Genomic DNA, 19,761 nt, shown 5'->3' with positions numbered 1-19,761 from the left:
CGCGCCCGGGGTGGAGGGGGGAGGCGAAGGGCTGCGTCGCCCTCTTGCCCGCTCCGGGGCCCCAGCTCCCCCGCCCGGCCCGCGGCTGCAGCCTGGGGAGCTGCCCCGCGATCCCCACCGCCGGCGCGCCCCGCGAGCGCCCGGGACCGGACGGACCGCCGGCTGCAACAATGTGCCAGTTCGTGCGCCCGCGCCGCTCCCTCCCAGCTCCCCTGTCCCCCGTCCCCGGCCCACTCCGCTCCGCCCGCCCGCCGCGCTCGGACCTGCGCCGCTGGCGAGGTCTGGGAGGCAATGGGAGCGCCGCCGGGGCTGCCCAGAGGCCAGGGCCCCCGCTCCACTTTGCGCAAACTTGTTTTTCTAAGGTCAGCGCCGCGAGCTGGCTACATCGTCCTCTTAAGGTGGACTGGGGAAGTTGCGGCCGACCTCCTTCCCCTCGCCTCCGGACTCGGGGCCGCGGTTAGTCCCTGCTTCCCGCCGGCTGGCGAGCAGCTGGAGGCGGCACGGGAGTGGGGGTGGACGGGGGGCGGGGGGTGTCTGCCTTCTGCCCCTCCCGGAGTGGCCCTGCCCCTGGGCCCCAAAGCCGAAGGCCCCTCTGGGGGGGTGGGCGCGCGCCGGAGGGGCCCGGTTCTTTCAGAGCTGGGCTGAGGTGAAGGAAAAGCAGGAAGTAAGTGAATGTGGGGGGAAGGGGGAGAGGAAGGAGAGAGTGATGGTACAAAAATAGCGTGTGTGTAGGAAGGACTTCAGTACTGCCTGGAAAAGAGGCGCAGGGAAGCAGGGAGGAGAGGGAGCGAGAAGGGGGGCTGTGGCCGAGAAACCAGAGGGGAAGGGTCCAGGCCTCCCCCGGGGCAGTGGGCTCTAGGCCAGGTGCCTCTCTGTCAGGCAGGGCCCATTCAAGGGGTGCAGAAGGCCCAGGCAGGGGTGCGGGGAAGAGATGGGGCTTGAAGGCCTGGGCTCCCAGAAAATGACAAGCAGGGGGGAAGATTTGAGTAAAGGAGAGCAGAGGCAAGGGGCCTGGAGACAGACAGAGCCTCCTGGTGAAACCACTCTCTCCGCCCCTCTGTCTCTGTCTCTCTTTTTCCTTGAGGGAAAGCTGTGTTCCCAACAGCAGCCAGGTCAGTGATAGGGAGTGGGGATGCCCTGGTCACCTGGCAAAGGGAGGGAGCAGACAATAGGCGGTGGAGGAGTCCAAGAGACCCTCTGCTAATTGGAGGGATTGGGGCTTGGAAATGAGCTATCACCAACTTTGCTTCTGAAGGCCTGTAAGAGGGTATGAATGAAGCAAGGTGGAGGAAGGGCCAGCCCTATCAATAGAGAGGCACTTGAGGCCTGGTGAGGGAGTGGACTTGCCTAAGACCACCAAGCAAGGCCTGGGGTGAAAACAAGATTTTAATTGTTAATGAGGGGTCACAGTCTGTGTGTACCCTGTGGGGAACGCTGAAGACCTTTGCCCAGTGACCCTACCCCCAGCCCCACCCCAACCTCCCTGTTGAGGCCTGGTCCTGGCTCTTGTGCTAAGACCAGGAGGCAGGCAGGGTACACCTGTTGAGAGGAAGGACCAGGCTCCCTGGGTTCTAATCCTGCCCCCCTTCTCTTCTGATTGGCTAGACTTGAGAAAATACCTTACCATTTCTGCGCCCCAGCTTCCTCATCTGCAATGAGGCTAACAGGAGGAGCAACTTAAAAAGGCAGGTGCAAGGCTTAGATGAATTCACGTTTGTATCGCTTGTATCGCACTTCGAGAAGTGCCTAGTGTGTACCAAGTGCTCCGTGGCATTTGATAAATAAGTAAACTGCTTGGCAACCATCCTTGGGAGCCCACAGGGTTCTGAGCAGTATTTGAAGTGCGGGGGGGGGATTTTCTTTTCTTTGGGTGTGGGAAGTACAGCAGTGACCCACACAAGGTCCCTGTCCACAAGGAATTTACATGCTAGCGGGGAGACAAGTAGAAATAATTCATGAACAACAGAAGACTGGGCATAGAGAGTGAGGAGTGAGGGCTCATTCAGATAAACATAGGGCCTTCCTGAGACCCTGGGAGCCAAGATGCCAGATGGGGCAGCAAGGTGAGGATTTGGGGATTTGCCATTCCAGGAGGAAGGAATAGCACATATAAAGGCCCTGGGGCCAGCCTGGCCAGAGGGGAATAAGCGAAGATGGGGGAGAGTGGTCCAGCCCCAAGACCTTGCAGACCTTGGTAAAAAGCCTGCCTGTATTCTACAGATAGGAAATCATAGGAGCGTGTTAAGCAAGGAAGCGCCATGGTCTGATTTACGTGTTTTAAAAAGGCCATCCTGGTGGAGACCGGAGGGTGGGCCTGAGGGAGAGGAGCATGGAATCAGGACACCAGTGAGGAGGTGGTTTTGGGGTCCTGCTCATATTTGAGGTAGGGGCTAGGGAGTCTCCGACTCTGCCAGCCACATCTGGCTGAGACCATGAAGGTGACCCACTCAGGCTTCCAGGAAAATCCATCACCCAAATCCTTCTGGGGTGCAAGGAGGGGGCAGGAGCCACTGCTGAAGGTCAGAGATGAGGCCGTCTCTTGGCCCCGGCTTCCAGAAGGCTCTGCCATTCACCGTTCCCCAGCACATACACACAGACCTGCCCAGGATTAGGAAGCCCGGGATTAGGAAGGATAATAATTGACCACCTGCTATTTATATAGCGCACCTTTGGCAAAGGCGGCCAGCAGGGCCGCCCCAAGAAGGGGCCCCCTTCACCCTCCCTTCTGCCCCAGGAGCGGGTCTGGCCTTGTTCTCCTGGTCCAGCCGCCACAGAAAAATCGCCCTTCACGGTCGCCGCTGGGAGGTCATTGAGACCAATGGGCAGCTGGGTATGCTGAGGTTGGGGGACAATTTGCCCGAGGTCACACAGATTATGGCAGATAACCGAGGTGAATCAGTCACCTTCAGAGAAGACGTCCTGGGTTGCCCTGGATTCAAATTGAACTGCCCTTCATTCATGCCCTGCACAATATTTATTAAGTCCCTACCATGTGCCAGGCACGGTGCTCTATGGGCCCTAGGGGTATAGCGGAGTGGGGGGAAGCCAAAGATAAGCCCCTGCCTGCAAGGAGCTGACCGTGGCTAACAGGGGCAAAAAAACAGCTCAGTTCATAAGGTGGGCATGAGGCTACAGGGGAGAATAAGCAGGGAAGGAAGGGCCCAGGAGTGCCCATGAGAGGAGACCGGTCAGGGAAGGCCTCTGTGGACGTGATATTTGAGGGAAGGCTGAAAGATTCAAGAAGGGAAGCCAGAGGCAGCCCCATCCCTGCTCTTCTCTGTCACTCACTCCCCATGGGCCACCTGTCCACAGTCCCCGGCTCCGCCTTCCTATCACGTCCAGAACCAAACCACTTCTCAGCGCCTCTACCGTCTCCCACCTGGGCACCTTCTTGCCACCCCCAGTCCCCCTTCCCCCAGCCGCTCTCCACTCAGCAGCCAGAGGGATGCTTCATGGAAGTCAGGTGGCATCCTGCCCCTGTTGTCCAGGGTTTGCTGGAAAGAAAATTCCAAGGAGCATGGGGGAGGGGGTGGGAGGCGGTGGGGATCAGCGGCTTTGAAGTCAGATTTTGCCAATTTGACTCATGTGACTCAGGGAAATTTTTTTGGGTGAGCCTCAGTCTCTCCATCTGTGAAATGGGAACAACCACGCCCACGCTGACATGAGGGGTCACAGTCTGTGTGTATCTCGTGGGGAAGCAGCCGTGGTGGGAGCGAGTCTAGAGTTCACCTCTGCAGGTGCGGGGACCCTCGATGTGCGTCATCTCACTGAAGCCCCAGCAGCTGCACTGTGTTCCCACAGGCGGAAAGCAACCAGGCCAGGGTCACTCTGCCGGCTGGGGCATGCCAGGACCTGCAGGGACCCAGCTCCGCCTGGGCTCTGCTCCTCGCTTCCCGGAACCCTGGGCTGGCGTCAGCAGGCAGGCCCGCCAGGCTGCCTTTGTACGGGGCCTGTCAGGAGACTACGCTGCCAACCACCTCGTTTTCTGGGCAACGGGAGCCATTTGGAGTTAGAGGCCTCCGCTGTGAAGCCAAAACAATAAAAATAAAAATAGCGAGGACTCCCCAGCAGCCTGGACCCCGAGCCGACTATCCCAGAGAGGAGCTCCTGCTGAGCTGGTGAGAAAGCGTGGTGGGGGCAGGCGGTGGGGGTGTCGGCGCCGTGCACCTGCTCTGCTCCCTGACCTGTGCTTGGCTATGGCCAAGGCTCCCAGCAGCCAAGTTATAGCCACAGAAACAAGCTCACAGGGACCGAGTGACTTGCCGGGGATGTGCAGCTAGCCAGTGGCCGGGCCAGTTAGGATTCAAACTCGGTTCTCTGGATAGTAACAGTTCCCCTTTGTCCGGCAGCTACTGTGCATTACAGGCATGTTCTTGCGACATGTTCAGACCACACCGAGGAGGGGTACTGACCATGCCTTCATTTTACAGACAGAAAGCTGCCTTAGAGAGGTCTCTGCTCACAGGTCACCTGGCCCGACCACCCTATTAAAATTTTGAGTCACCCCTCCAAACCCCAAAGCACTCGACCCCCTTCCTGACTTTATTTTGTCTTCCCGGCACACAGCATGACCTGCCAGGGGTGGGGGTCTTTCTGGGCTTTTGTCCATCTCCTTGACTGGCCACAGGTCAGCCCAGCCCAATGGCTCAATGCCTGGTTCCGGAGGCACGTCCTGTGGCACAGACCTCTTCGCTGCTCAGACCAGCCATGGGGCAAATTAGCTTGACCATCTGTGCCTCACTTGCCCCGACTGGGGACTAACAGAAGCATACCTAAAACATCTCTTGCAAGGGATGAGTTAATATAGGAAAAGATATTGCTGATTGCTGTCGTTTTCTCTTCTTTCTGCAGCCTCAGGGCCTTCAACAGTAAATAGTAAGTTGTCAGTAAATATGCATTCAGTTAAAAAGTGACCTGCCCAAGATAGGGGGGTGGGGGGTGGGAAATCGGCAGAGCCTGGATTTGCGGGTGTGTGTGTGTGTGTGTCTCTGAACCTGTACTTCAAAGCACCCCACTCTTGATCACCTCTCCACAGCACCCCACTTTTCCACCATAGCTGCACAGGCATCAGAGCTGTGGTTTTCCTACTGAGCAGGCATCGTCATCATCTGGAGGGATTGTTAATACGTGGATCCCAGGGCTCCACCCCCAGAGTTCCTGATTCAGTGGGTCTTAGGTAAGGCGGGAGAATGTGCATTCCTAATAAGGTCCCAGGCGATGCTGATGCTGCGTCCGGGGACCACTGAGCCTAGTCCAGCATTCCCGTCGGTGGGTTCTGTCTACCACGCTGTTTTCTGTTCTCCGTGCCCGGGAGAGAGCAGAGAGGGCAACGGCATGGCTCAGAGATTGCAGCCAGTGCCCCGGAGCTGAGGGGCTGTGACAGATCACGGAGCCAGGGCCTGGGGGAGCCGTGCTGTAATTAGTGCTTTCCAAGGGAAGTCAGCAACTAAGTATCTTGGCAGGCAAGCAGGCAGGCAGCTCGCCTGAGCTCCTTAGGGGTGGGACCAGGCTGTCAGGCCCTAAACACTGTTCTCAGGCTCTGGGGTTCTGGCTGTGCCAGGAGCTGAGCCCAGCTGTGCAGAGCCAAGCCTCCCCCAACACCTCTGGGTGGGGGTGCCCTGCAGGGTGGTGACGCAAGGGCTGGCGTCAGGACAGAGAGCTTATTGCTTTGGCGCGCACCGGGAGACCTGCGTTCAAGTGCGGGCTCTGCCCAATAATCATACTAACACAGCCAAAGTGTAGGAGCACCTACTGAGCCTCCGGCTTGAAGGACTTCAGTGGATTCTCTCGTGCTCCCTCCTCCCGACTCACATGACCACAATTCTTATCCCGATTTCACAGATGAGAAAACTGAGGCATAGGGAGGTTAAGGGTAAGCTTGTGAGCCGCAGCATTAGACTCTGAAACCAGGAGTTCTCATTCCCCGGCCCCCATTCCCAACCTGTGTACATTCTGACTTCTACTGTGCTGAGAGCCTGGGGCCCCACGGTGCTGCTATCTCGGGGTCTCCCTCACCACCGCAGGGCTGGCTCCATGATTTCCAGGCCCCTCTCTCGCACCTAGCCCCAGGCCTGTTGACTCGTTGTAGGCACACGAGCATCTGAATGACGAATGAAATAATGAATGAACAGAGGCATCGAACTCTTCCCAGGGGTGATGGGACAGTATAGCTCAGGCTGGCATGTGCGTTCAACTCCAGGTGCCAGCCAGCACCAGCTGTGTGATGTTGGGTGCCTCCCGGCCTCAGTGTCCTTATCTGATAACAGGTCGCCGGCAGGATTAATAGATAACCTGAAAGAGAGAGAGAACATGCATGAGGAATGGCCTCTGAGACCCGTGTTTGGTTCTGGCTTCTGTCTAGACTTTATCTCACCTCCGCTCATGCACCTACGTGCTCAGGTGTCCTCAAGCCCCCCCTCTCTCTCCTTCCAGTCCTGCCGGTCGATCCTCTTGGCTCTACCTTCAAAACAGACTCAGAATCTGACCCCTCCTTGCCGCCTGTGTCACCCTCCAGCCCCACCACCTCCGGCTCTCACCTGAATTCCAGCAGTTACCTCCTCCCTGGTTTCCTGCTTGCTTTCCGGCCTCCCCATCCTGTTCCGTCTTCAGTCTAAACTTCCCAGTAGCCTTCCCTGTCCCTGTCACTTGCAGTAAAACCCAGGACTCAGTGTGGCCCCAAGTCCCCACATGATCTCACACACTACCCCTTCTCTTGCCCAGGCTCCCTCCACTCCAGCGGTACTCCTCCGCATTCCTTGAACATGCTCAGCATGTGTCCACCCCAGGGCCTTTGCACTTGCTGCTCCCAGGGCTCTGAACCCTGTCTTCCCTCCGAGAAGCCTGTCCCAACCACTCTATCTAAAAGTGTCCCATCGTTTCTTATCCCCTGACCCCACTTTCTTTTTCTTGATAGCATGTAACTATTATATACTTCTGGGTTGCTCTGGCTTTCCCTGGTCTCAAACTTGAGCTCCATTCAGGCTCTCTGTGTCTATTCTCCAGTGCCGGGACCTTGTGCCCACACAGAGCAGGGCCTCAGTAGATGACGCAGACAGAGTGAAAGAGGGCGCTGAGCAGCCAGCAGCTCTGTCCATGAGGCACTGGTCGCTCTACCGAGGGGTGTGGGCTCCCCTGCCCCGACAGCCCTGCTTGGCCTGGGATTCTTTGAGGAACAGATGTCCTCATTGAACGTCGGTTTCCTTCCCAGGCAGGGAGGCCAGGACTCCAGTTGGCCTCATTCCTGTTCCTGAGAGGAAGTATCTGTCCCTGGGCAGGAACTGGCCTGGCTCTCAGGGAAAGCCAAAGCAACACACACCACTTTCTCCGCTCAGCTTTGGTGGCCTCGGGGCAGCAGGTGGCCGTGCCAGCCTCCACACCACCACTGCCTCTGGAACAAGGAGGTCCCCCCACCCCGAGCTCGTTAAGTCACCAGAGCCTCACAGCCATGCAGGGTGAAGGCTGGGCTTGCAGGCAGGCCTCTCCTGGCAGAGTTGGCTCCTCTCACGCCCCCGCACCCGTATAGCCGAGTGAACAGAGGCTCCTTGAGGGGCAGAGACTACTTGGGTGATGTGGGATCAGTGGCAAACGAGGTGATGCACCAGACCCTTTGGTACCAAATCCCTTATGTGTCTTCTTTATCCCCAACCCACCCACCTCCCTGTGCCACTCCCAGGTGCCTGAAATCTGCCACCCGAGTTTCCTCTCTCCTTGGTGTCCTGCCCTGTCCAGCCAAGAAAGTAGTAACTGTCCCCTGGAGCAGAGGAGACGAGGCAAAGAGAGGGAGACAGGCCAAATTAGGCAATGTTAGCCTGAGTTTGCGCCCCCAGGCTTTCCTCTCCCTGGCTTCAAGCAAATAACTGGGTTTAGTCGTTAGGAACTGCCGGGATTTGGGCAGAAGGGTGGCCCATATTTAAGACCTTCTGTGTTCTGGTCAAAGTCTCAAACAGAAGAAATTACCAGAGCGTATCAGGAGTGGCTGGGGTGGGGTGGTGAAGGTTGGAGGGGGTTGTTGGTGGAAAGGAAGAGCGTGCTGGAGAAGTGAGGGCTCCCAGACTAGTGAACACTGCCCCTCACTGAGTGGGACAGGGGGCCGGGGCCAGGGCCTTGGGGTGAGCATCAGGGTGGCCCCAGGAAGCCAGACCTGGGTTGCAAGACCTGGGACCTCACCACAGACCCCAGGGCCGCAGGGCGCTGCTGAGCCAGGGGGGCCCCTTGAGCGGAGGACGGTTTGGCCATCGCTCGGTCACAGATCCGGACCTGCCCTGGGCTGGGGGCTGTGTGGGCCCTGGGGGCATTCCCGTTGGAGCAAGAGCATGAAGATAAACCCTGAAACACACGGAGTACTCTGTAGGTAGGGATGGCTGCTGAGAAGTGTGGCCAGGAGGGTCTTGCTCAGGGAATGGAGTTTCCGGAAGGAAGTGAGAGGGAGAACCACACCCGAATATGGACAAAAGGAACAGCCCTTTGACTTTTACAGCAAGATGCAGCCCGGGAGCGACAGGAAAGCAGCGTAGACAGATTCCTGGAAGCCACCTCAGATTTTCTGGGACTCGCTATGACTCCGGAGCTGAGCCAGCTCTGGAAAGGAGGAAACCCCCAGAATGACCAAGGCTGGGCTTGCTTGCTTTGGTTGCAGTGGGATGGGACCACAGACCACAGGAATTTCATGCAACCCAGGGCTTCTCAAACTTTAACCTTGTTAAATGTGGATTCTGACTCAGCAGGTGGACGGTGGGGCCTGAGATTCTATCATTTCTAACAAACTCCCAGGTGAGGTCCAAGCGGCTGGGCCGGGGACTGCACTTTGAGTAGCAAAGTATGTGTCTTGACCGTGTGTCCTGGTGGCCTGGGAATCCTGCCTGCTGCTCAGTTTCAAGCCCGAATCCTTCAGGGGTGTCATTTGAGGCTCTTGCCACATTTTACAGCCTCTTCCTCCCAGCCTGAGGGCCTCACATTTGCCACCATTTGCGCAAGAACCAAATGGGTCTCCCCCCGCCCCGCAAGCCCCACCCGTCCACTGCTTGATGCCCAAGCTTCAGTGGGAAGCAGAAGGCTTCAGAGCCAGCCTGCTTGCGTCCCGATTGCGGCCCTGCCAGCTACAGGTGGCATGACTTTGGGTAAGAGACTTCGCCTCTCTGTGCTTCAGTTTCTCATCTGTAAAAAGGGAGGGAAAAAAAAACATGATAGCCTCTTTACAGGGCGATTCTGAAGATTCAAAGAAATAATATATATCAAAAGTCTGGCACACAGGAGGCACTCAATAAATGTTCTATCACTTTCCCACCAGTTCTACCTGTCCTTTCAGGTAGGGATCTATGTGTTTTCATCTCATTATTTCAAGTTTTTCTATTTTTGTGTCTGTGGGTCTATGAAGAATATAACATATTATCCAAAAAGGAGATAAACATAAGTTGGGGGGGTGTATGTTTAAAATATTTTTACTGAAAAATAAAATAAAATAAAATGTTTTTGCTGATAGGGAACATGATAAAAATGTCGAAGATCACTATTTCGAAACCCCGTGGAATTGACAGAAACAGAATATTAGAGCTGGAAGGATTTTAAAGGCTTTCAGTTCCCTCCAGCACTCCTTCTCCCACCTGATGCATAAACCTCTCTGTTACGCTAGATTGCCTCTAGCCACGGGGAGCTCGTTACCTGTCTGGGCAATCCATTTTGTTCAGCTCTGGGAATGATTTCTGGAACTCAGTGCCTACATGTGTTTCAGCCGCTTCTGAGCTCCGCTCCCCTGTGTCACAGCTCTGGGGTCTCTCTCTGAGGGCCCAAAGCCAGGCTGTGTGCAGAGCAGGCCTTCAATAATGTCCCATGAATGAGTAGGGGTGGCAGAGGGATGAGAGGGGGATGGGAAGGATGACGTTCTTGCCAGTTATCCTTTGGACACAACTCAGTGCTGTGTCCCTCTGGGAGGGTCTCGGTCTGACAATATGTGTCTTTGGGTTCGTTTGCTTGTGTGTGTCTATACATATGTGTGCGTGCTATTGTGTTTCCCTGTGTGGCTTTGTCTCCATAGATGTGTGTATGTTGCACTGCAAATACCCACGTGAGCTGCGCGTGTCTTTCTCTAGGTCTTTGTATATATGTGTGTTGGGGGGTGTCACTGTAGGGGTGTGTGTCTGCTTTGATTTGGTTGAATGTGTGTGAGTGCGTGCTGTCTGCAGATGTCCACGTGTGATGCGCAAGTCTCTCTGTGTCTTTGTGTGTCCGCTTCTGTGTGTGTGTGTGTCTGCATGAGTATGTCTCCCCTCCCCAGCTCAGCCCTCCTGGGGAGCCAGGAGTGACTCCCCTGCAGCCTGGTCGACTGAAGACCGTCTGACTGGCAGGCAGCAAGGGCTCCACACCCCTCTTCTGTGCTCGGCGGCTGTGCTAATCACTGGGTTATATGCAGATGGCAAATGTGCGGCTGCCAGGCTTGGAGGAGGGACTGTGGAGGGGGTGTGCAGATGAAGAGACACCAAGGAGCGAGAAGACAATTTAAAGGCAGAAAGGGGAAAACACGCCTGCTTGGCTTTGGAGTTAGGGGTGTAGGGTTCTCTCCCGAGGCACGGATTTTATTAAGAAGATGTGAGGTCTATGGTATTTTCCTTCTACTCAAGCTAGCGTCTTAGAATCACAGGATTCTGGAATTCTAGAATTGTCGATCTCTAGGATTCTGGAATCTCAGCCTCATGTAACTCTAGATTCTTAGAACTGTGTTCAAGGACCCTAATCCTGGGATCTTAGGATCTTCAAACAGAGTTCTTCTCTTTCTGCCTGTTCTCTTGCCTTTCTTTGTATAGAATCATGGCCAAGGAATGACCTTGAAAGTTCATCCTGTCCACCCCCTGGCTCTGGGCTGGGCAGGGGAGAGAGGCTGGCCTACTCAGCTGGGACATTCTTGGGGATGTTGAACTGGAATCTTCCCTTGGCAAGGACTTGTCTCCTGAATGGTCTGGGCTCTCGTATTACCCCTGCCACCTTCCGTGAGGACTGCGATCCCCTCAAAGACAAAGTTGCCTATGTTCATACGTTTTCAGCCATTCGGGAGCTGACATAACAGGTATGAGGGGAGCCAGGGCGGGGATCCTCTGAGGTCCTCGCTGTGGAGGCTCAGTAACCCAGCCTGGGGTGGATGGGGCAGCTAACCAGGCAGCCACATTCCCCAGGTTGCCCACTCGGGTATCTCCTTCGTCTCATGGCTTCTCAGGACGGCAGCTTAAAAGGCTAGTCCTATTGCAGGGGTCCTGGGAGCCATGGACTGTCTCTGAGGGAGGTCACTCTACTGTACTTTGATCTCGTCCAGGACTTACCCAAACTTCTGAGCATGGCAGCTTTTCAGACCCTGACTGCTAACCGTCCCATTTCTCCCTCCACATGTGTCCAGCCAACTGAAACCGTCCCATTTCTCCCTCCACATGTGTCCAGCCAACTGAACTCCCTACTCACCTTGAATCTATTGTAACTTCTTCATGCCTCTAAACTACATGGGCTTGGGGCGCCTGGGTGGCTCAGTGGTTAAGCATCTGCCTTCGGCTCAGGGCGTGATCCCAGCGTTCTGGGATCGAGCCCCACGTCAGGCTTCTCTGCTGGGATCCTGCTTCTTCCTCTCCCACTCCCCCTGCTTGTGTTCCCTCTCTCGCTGGCTGTCTCTCTGTCACATAAATAAAATATTTTTTAAAAAGTAAAAAAATAAAAATAAACCTACATGGGCTTGTTCCTCTCTTCCTCTTGGTCATGATGCAAACTCTTATCCATCCATGGAATGCAAGGTTTCACTCAACTTTAAGTGCCACGAGAGAAAGAGTTTGATTTATTTAATATTTTATTTCCCAGAATCTACAGCAATGTTTGGCACACCGTAGACCCTCAATCAATGTTTGTTGAATGACTAACTGATCAAATAAACCCCTCAGCATTTCCCCTCTGAGGCCTCTATTCCCCACCCCCTTATAGGTGTCTCCCTGAGCCCATACCTCTGCTAGGATTGCCTGTGGCCCTAGGTCATGAGTGTTTGCTTACTGCGCTTGTCATCTTTACCAGACCAGGACCCCCTTGAAGTTAGGACGGTGCCCAATCAATCTTTCTGCATATAGCGTCCAGTTCAGAGCCTGGCACCCAGCAGGTGCCCAGTAAACACAGAGCAGTTGCCAGCAGCCCAGCGTGGTGACTTGAAATCCCCCGTTGGCCCCAACTGTGAGCACTGGTCCAAGCTGTTGGCAACATCTGCTCCAAAGTCTCATTTGCAATTATACGTTCCCAGTCTCTAGCCACTTAATATTTAATAACCAGGCGGCTGGCCTTCTCTGGCACCCACTTAAGCCCCTGATTGCCTCTTGTCTGAACTTGGCCCCGGGTGAGGCGGAGACCACACTGGGGTTAACTATGAGGCCCGTATCCTGAGTCTGGGGCCAGCATCGGGCCAAAGCCTTGGGGACAGAAGGAAGGAAGGCCTGTCAGCTTGAGGCTCCTGGATGACCTTACCAGGCAAGGCAGGGGCTGCATTTGCTCCAGCTGCCTCCTCTTCTCCTCCCCACCATGTAAGTCTGTGCCTGCTCCATGCCCTCGTAAGCCAGGGAGGAGGAGAGAGGAAAAATGTCAATGGGACCTTCCCTGACTCACATCCGAGCTGGGTGAGGAGGAAGAAAGGGGGATTCCGCCTGGGCTGTCTCCCAGCAGGAAAGGTGGGTCTATCCTCTGTGGCTTGGCCCCCAGGAGCCAGGGCCAGCCTGTGGGGAGGGTGGAGGGGCTGTGGCGCCATGGCGTGGGTGTTGGCAGCCATGCTGGCCTCTCCTGGCATAGGGCTGGGGAGTTCTTCCAAGTCTGCTGTGGAAAGAGGTGAGGCAGGGCTAGCGTGATCTGCCCCTCAGGGTTGCCCGAGTGGCTGCCCTGCACTGGGAAATCCTGCAGGCCTAGGGAGCCGGCCTCTGCAGGACTGCTAGGGGAAAGGGTGGGGAGCAGTCATGGGAAGGTTCGAGAAGAGGAAACAGTAAGCGTGAAGGCTCTGAGGTGAAGATTTTTGGCACGGCTGAAGTCTCGGGGTCGGGAAACAGTCTCCAGAACAAGTTTCTCAGTGGATTCTGGAGGAGGGTGCTGCTGGACTTCATGCCTGGGAAATCAGAGACTTTTCAGATCCCAGCGAGGATTTTACAGGAGCAGGAGACTTGGTTTCTGGGTCTTGCTCTGCCCCGAACAAGCCCAGTGGCCTTGGGCAGGTCCCTGCCCAGCGCTCATGCTGTCACTGCATGCGCTGCGTGTTTCCAGTGTGGAATCTTCTGTTCTCCCCTCAGAGGTCATCTGGCCCAACCCAGGAACCTGAGACCGAGTATTTATTGAGCGCGTATTATGTGCAAGGTGCCTTGCTAAGCAAACCCTTTACTGAAATAGAGTCTCATTTAGTCCCCTGTCACCCTCATCCTCTCTCTTCCCCTCACGCCCTCAGCCATTCACAGGGCCTGCTGACAGCACCTTTAAACCCTGACTCTAGTCCATTTGCCTCTTTCCACCTCGCCCACACTTCTGTCCCCAAGCACCACCTGCCCTCCCCTGGACGCCATGCTGTCCGCCTCTTGGCTCTCCTTCTCCCACCCTGGCCCCTGCAATCCTTCCCCAACCAGTAGCCAGGAGGCCTTTGAATGATCTAAATTGGGTCATGTCCCTCCCCTGCTTTTGAAAACCTCCTGGCCTGCCCTGGATGTGCTGGCCAGATCCAACCCAGGGCCTCCGTGCTTGCTGTTCCCTCTTCCCGAGACCTTCCTGGGACTGCTGCCACTGTGGTATCAGGGATGTGCTTCTCGATTTTGCCCTCAGCTGGGCCTCCTGCCGCCTCGAGGCTGGGGGCTGAGGGTCTAGGATGAAGCCTAGCTTCACCCACACCCCTCCACCCAGAGGCCACCCCCTGCAGCTCCTGGAAGCCCCCTGTCTGATTGCTGGGCACTGATCTTAGCCTCCTGACCCCGCTGTGGGTTTCCAGCACCCTTTCTCTCTGCTGCAGTCATCGCTATGCTAGTTAATGGAATAACAAGGCACTTTCCCCATCGTCTGATGCAAATACCTTTTTGTTGCCAGCGCCAACTCTACAGCTCTGATCTCCCTGTGACCTGGCCCATGGACCTCCTGCTCCAGGCTCCAGCGCAGGTCAGGATCCCTGCCCCACCCCCGCATAGTCCGCGCAGGGCCAGGGCCCTGGAAGTCACCAGTCCTGTCCCAGCCACCTTAAAGCAAGGCCCACTGTGTGCAGGCCTTTTGCCTGTTCAGTCTTCACATGACTGCATACAATTCAGACACCCATTGTCCAGACTTGGAGATGGAAGCCTGTGTACTCTCAATTGGGGGTCTAGCGGGGTCTAGACATGCACTCCAGGCCTTGACTCCTTCCCCCATCCCTTCCTTAGGGCTTTATCCTTGTGACCCCTTGAGACCCTATTTCTCTATCATTTACATACTAGCATCTCTATTTACAGATGGAGACGAGGGTGGTGACTGGATCACGGGCACACTGCAGGGGAGTGGGACCCTACGCCCTTGCCAGGGAGCCCAGGAAGGTGGATGTATGAACATGGGGAAGAGTGGAGTAGGAGAGCTCCCAAAACTTGCCCCCTTGGAGACTTCATCCTGGGACCCCACACCACCGAGCATACCTGGCTGGTTCACATTTAGTGCCTCGAGCACACCCAGGGCACCTGGAGGTTGCTGGGGTCACCCAGAGAGAGAAGATGGACCTCCTCCAAATGACTGTGTGTACCTCGGAAGACAGCAGGACAAGCAGAAGCCCCCCAACCCCTGGTCAAGCATACGGGGAGGGAAGAATGGGCGTGACGCTTTGCAGGGGAGAGGGCTGGTCAAGGCGGGACTCCCAACATGGGAAAAGGTTGGGAGGCTAGGACTTGAGGGATGTCCCAAAGGAGGCTCCCCCCCTTCCTGCATCTCCCCTCAGCGGGTCACCTTACTCACCTCAGACTGAAGGTTTGACCCGTGATGACTGCCAAGGATCTCTGACTCTTCCCGGCACCCATCCTGGATGTCCCATGGGCCTTATGAAGGAATTTACCAGCTACCCATCCACTCTCAGGCCATGGCTCTTCTGTCTGGACTACACACAGCATGGGTCAGCCTTCCTGCAAGTCAACACAGTTCTGCAGCCTTCAGGTGCCTCTGTCTTCCTCAGGGTGCAGTCCAACTTCTTGGCCAGTACTTTGAGGCCTTTCCAAGCCACCAAGGGCTCCCCCAGCCCCATGGAGCTGTCACATGGCATTTCTCCGCGTATGCCTCCAGGGGTTTGAACAAGGGCGCCATCTTGCCACATCTGCCTGGCAAACTCCTACCCCTCCGTCAGAGCCCAACTCTCCAGGGCCTCCTTTAGGAGGCTTTTCCAACAAGTTCCCCATTCCGGGGCAGGGGTCCCAGGCTATGCAGCTCCCTCCCTTAGCAAATGTCCCCATGAAGCTTACAGACTGTGCAGACCTCTTCCTTTCCCACTAAACTGTGGGATCCAGGACAGGGGTGAGCCGGTAGCAGTGGGCAGGCAGAGATGGATGCTGACTTGAGCTTAGCTCTAAGAGGCTCTGGAGCTGCCACCTGAGGGGACCTGGGTTCAAATCCCACCTCTGCCCTCTTTTAGCTGCACAACCTTGTACAAGGGAACTTAAAGCTCCCTGTCCTCCACTCTCATCTGTAAAATGGGCAAAATCATCACATCAGCTCCTCTCTGGGGCTGCTTTGAGGATGAGATGAGCGTGGGGTGCTTAGAAGAGGGCCCAACACATGGTAAATGCCAGTTCTCATCGTTGCCTTCGGATCCCACAGGGGCAGCCCTTCGAAAGGTCTATTCGCCCAACAAATAAGAAACTCGTTCTGTCTAGGTCAGCATGGTCTCTAAGCCAGCGTTTCTCAAACTCAGGTGGGCATCAGAATCGGTTAGGGTGGTGTGGAAAAAGACAGATTAGTCAGCCACAGCAGGTCCTGGGTGGACCTGGGAATGAGTATTTTAGCAAATTCCCTGTATTCCAGTCTGGTTTTTTTTTTTTAAGATTTATTTATGTATTTATTTGAGAGAAAGCGAGAGATAGCATGAGTGGGGGACGGAGAGAGGGAGAGGGAGACAAGCAGACTCCCCGCTGAGCAGGGAGCCCGACCTGGGACTTGATTCCAGGACTGGAGCTGAAGGCAGACGCTTTACTGACTGAGCCACCCAGGAGCCCCTCCCTGTACCCCATTGTGATGCAGGTGGTCCAAGACCACCTCTGGCAGGGGTCAGGGAGGTGTTTGTTTAAAAAAAAAAAAAAAAGGAAGGCTTTGTCATGGAAACCTGACTCCAGTGACCAGCTCCTCCTACTGCCAGCCCCTGCCCCAGTGAGGAAGGTTCATGAATGAGGCAGAGTAGTCAAGGAGCTGCCTCTGCAGACAGGAGGCCTGGGTTCTAATCCCGACTCGCCTCTTCCAGGCTGGGGGCTTTCCCTGTGTCCCGTTCCCCTCTGTGAGAAGTGGAGCTTCCATGAGCTCCCATCTCCCTGCCGCGAGGGTTGATGAGTCTTCATTCAGAGACACCCCTGAGAGCAAGACAGAGCGAGCACTCAGCAGGCAGGGGTGTCTGTTACCTTCGCCCTGCAGCCGTTTGTCTTCCGAGGCCTGCTCTCCCTGAGTGTTTTATTTTCTGGTGATGGATTCCAGCTCATGTTCGGGGCCTGCACCTGCATACAAATGGCAAGAGCATAGGCGGCCCCGGGATCTGTCCTCGCCTGCTCTCTGCCAAGCACCAGGCTGTGAGTTTCCAGCAGGCCCGGAAGTCCCAGGGCCTCTTATGAGGCCGGGACCACCATGCCCTGTGGTGGCCGGAAGCAGCCAGACTGCCGGTCCCTTTGAGAGTAGTGTCCCCATGAGAGAGTGACGGCTGGGAGGTCTTCGGGGAGTTGGGAGCTGCCGGGACAATCGGTCGCTGTTTGGGGGAGTGAGGTTGGCAGGGCCTTGCCCCTCGGCACTGAGCCCCTGCCAAGCCCCTGCCAAGCCCCCGCCAAGCCCCTGCCAAGCCTGGGCCTGGTTTCCCACTGCCTGCCCGTTCCAGGGTGTTCTGGGAGGGGGCCTAGTGGGGACTCACTGCCCCTGCCCCAGAGCCTCAGCTATGGTGGAGGAGACCAGGCAGGCTTGCAGAGCAGCGGACAGGCTCTGCCTAGGCCCTGTCATCTGCTGGGCTGGGGCGGCTTGCTTAGAACCAGCCCCACACAGACACTCACTGGGCTGCCAGGGTCCACGTGGGCCACAGGGATGCAGAAGGCCTGTGTGCTTGGGTGGCCCCTGTCACGTGCCTTGGTTGGAGAAACAACAGGGAACAAAACAGAGGCTCTGGCCTCGTGCAGCCTGCGTTCTCCTTCAGGGAGATGGGAGCAAAGCTGGAGACGGTGCGGGGGGGAGAAAAATAAAGAGCCCAAGGGGACACAAGGTGATGGTGCAGGGCTTTTCTTTTCTTTTCTTTTTTTTCCCACTTCTTTTTTTAATTGACATATAGCCAACACACGACGTTACGTGAGTTTCAGGTGTACGACATTGTGATTTGACGAATCTGTATGTTCTGCTGTGCTCACCGCAAGTGTCGTGCCACCTGTCACCACATAGACTGTTACCATACCACTGACTATATTCCTTGGGCTGTATTTTTTTTTTTTTAATTGCAGAGGCCGGTTTTGCCAGAAGGATGAGTAAAAGTCTTTTCAAAAAGGTGACATTGAAGCAGAGACTCGAAGGGTGTGGTGGAGAAGGAAAGACACGCGGCTCTCTGGAGGAACGGTTTTCAGGTGTAGGGAACAGCATGTGCGAAGCTGTGAGCAACGCGAGGAGCTGGCCTGTTTGAGAAGAGTCCAGAGGCCAGAGCAGCCAGAATGGAGGGGTGGAAAGGAAGAGGGAAGGCCGAGAGGCTGGAAGGGTGAGACCCCTCTCAACCACCCCAGTGCTGGTCTCTCCATCACCCCACCTCACAGATGGGGAAAGGGAGCTCAGAGAGGTTGGACAACTTGCCCGAGGCCACACAGCTGGGAAATGGAGGCTGGAGACTTACTCATTCTGATGCCGGTGCCCCTTCTCCCTACGTCACTCAGATCCTCTGGGGTGAAGAACAAACAGGTGGTACCTTGTAACCAGTAGCCCTGGGCTCCCTGGGTGCTGGTTACTCGTGTTCCTTTTCCCATTCAGAGGGGCTGTGTGCTGGGCACCCAGAAGCCTGGCCTTCTCTGAGGACCGCCTGGAGATTTGGAATCTGACCGGCCTAGGTTGTATCCCTGCTCTGCGCCCACTACTCAATGGGCTTTTCTGGGCCTTGGTTTGCTTATCTGTACACTGGGGCTAATTCTCCATACATCAGAGGCTGGCAAGTGGGGGGTGGGGTCAGGATTGGGTGGTGATAAGAAAATATTCCCCCCTAGCCCCCAGGCCTCTAAAGCTGTGCTCCTTACATCTCAGAGCAGCCTTCCCGGGGCCTGTGTTCAGAAGGAAGCACCCATCCCCAGGGAGGCTAGTCTGCAGGCCTGGGGGCCTTAAACAGGTTCCCCAGGGATTCTGATGCAGGGGGCTGGAGGACAGCTCCAGGGGCGAGGCTGCTGTAAACCCTTGTACAGAAGGGAACTTCAGTGGCCCCCTCGTCCCGGGGTTCTCTCTGCTTTCCCTCCGTGGCATCCATCACACTTGTAATTACTTGTTTAGCATCTGTCTGCTTCTCTGGGCGGCGCGTTCTCATTCTCGGCTGGCCGTGTTCATGGCTGGGTCCCCAGCACTGAGCAGCCTGCCTGGGGCGTCATAAATGTTTGTTGGGAGAACAAACAAACAGACGCCTGGCTGGCTGAATGAATGCATGGATGCTCTCCGGAGCAGCAGGACTCAGTGTCCCCCCAAGGATCACGGGCTCCGCAGCAGAATGCTGCTTCTGTGATCTTGGGCAAGTCACAGTGTTCTCTGAAGAACTGGATTAGTGCGGGGGGGAGGGTACAGAGGATCCCAGAGGGTTCTGGACAGACATGTGGAAACAATTCCAGGGAGAAGGGGATGATGGGAGCAAAGGCAAGGGAGCAGCCAGATGTCCGGGGAACCAGTGGTCTTCCTGCCCCGTGGCGTGTGTGGGAGTGTGCTGTGTGTGCCTCGTACCTTGGTGTGTGTGAGTGTGTGAGGAAGCCAAGGCACAGAGAGGAGGGAAGCCCTGGCCTGATGCCCATCCAGGGTGGGGGGGGCAGGTAGCTCCCGCCCTTTCATAGGGAGGGACCAGGTCGAGGGGGGCTATGCTGTGCAGTGGGGGGACAGGGCAGGCCTCTTCGGGGAAAATTTCAAGCTAGTGGTGGGAGCCTTGAAGGTCAGACTGGTGAGCCCAGAGGTGGGTCTGGAGGCCCGAGGAGCACAGGGAGCACAGGGAGCCCAGGGAGGCTTTGAGCACCGGCAGAGAGGATCCCTGGCGGCCAGTGCTGCCGATGGGGGTGCAGGGCACCGGACATTGCAGATGGAGTCATCACCCAGACCTCCTGCTTGCTTCTCCTTTCTCACGGAGGAACCTCAGCGAACGTTTCTCAACTGGGGCTGGGGTGGGAGGGAGCACTGTTTGGGCAGCTTAGCTCAGTGGCTGGTGTGTGTGTGTGTGCGCGTGTGCGCGCGTGCGTGCGTATTCCTTAGAGAGTGGCTCCGGGTGGACCCTGTGCCTCTACAAGAGGGAATTCTATCACGGAAATCGTTCGGTGGCCCCCGGGTGGCACAGGGTCGCACAGCAAGCTGGCGCTGGAATATTTTGAGCTTGCAGTA

General features: G+C 56.2%; 1 protein-coding gene and 1 long non-coding RNA gene across 13 annotated transcripts in view; one reads left to right on the top strand and one right to left on the bottom strand.

The window, feature by feature from the left end:
* Window positions 1–398, bottom strand: part of SIRPA (signal regulatory protein alpha) — a 44,580-nt gene extending 44,182 nt beyond the window's left edge. Inside the window, 1 exon segment of the mRNA XM_034640621.1 lies at window positions 264–398. The gene's annotated coding sequence lies outside the window, so the exon portion shown is untranslated.
* LOC105237443 overlaps window positions 342–19,761 on the top strand; it is a 54,175-nt gene continuing 34,755 nt past the window's right edge. For 3 of the 12 annotated variants that reach the window (XR_856043.3, XR_004619608.1, XR_004619617.1), the window contains exons 1-4: window positions 7,484–9,116; window positions 10,797–11,056; window positions 14,062–14,130; window positions 14,457–17,908. This is a non-coding gene — a long non-coding RNA (uncharacterized LOC105237443). Of the gene's footprint in view, window positions 457–476; window positions 665–3,801; window positions 4,119–7,483; window positions 9,117–10,796; window positions 11,057–14,061; window positions 14,131–14,456; window positions 17,909–19,761 lie in introns of those variants that run through there. The other 9 variants (XR_004619609.1, XR_004619610.1, XR_004619611.1 and 6 more) reach the window with 9 other exon arrangements.

Source organism: Ailuropoda melanoleuca, chromosome 13, assembly GCF_002007445.2.
Source record: "Ailuropoda melanoleuca isolate Jingjing chromosome 13, ASM200744v2, whole genome shotgun sequence".
Classification (NCBI taxonomy): Eukaryota; Metazoa; Chordata; class Mammalia; order Carnivora; family Ursidae; genus Ailuropoda; species Ailuropoda melanoleuca.
The sequence above is the reverse complement of the archived record's forward strand: the minus strand, read 5'-3'. Positions and strand labels throughout refer to the sequence as shown.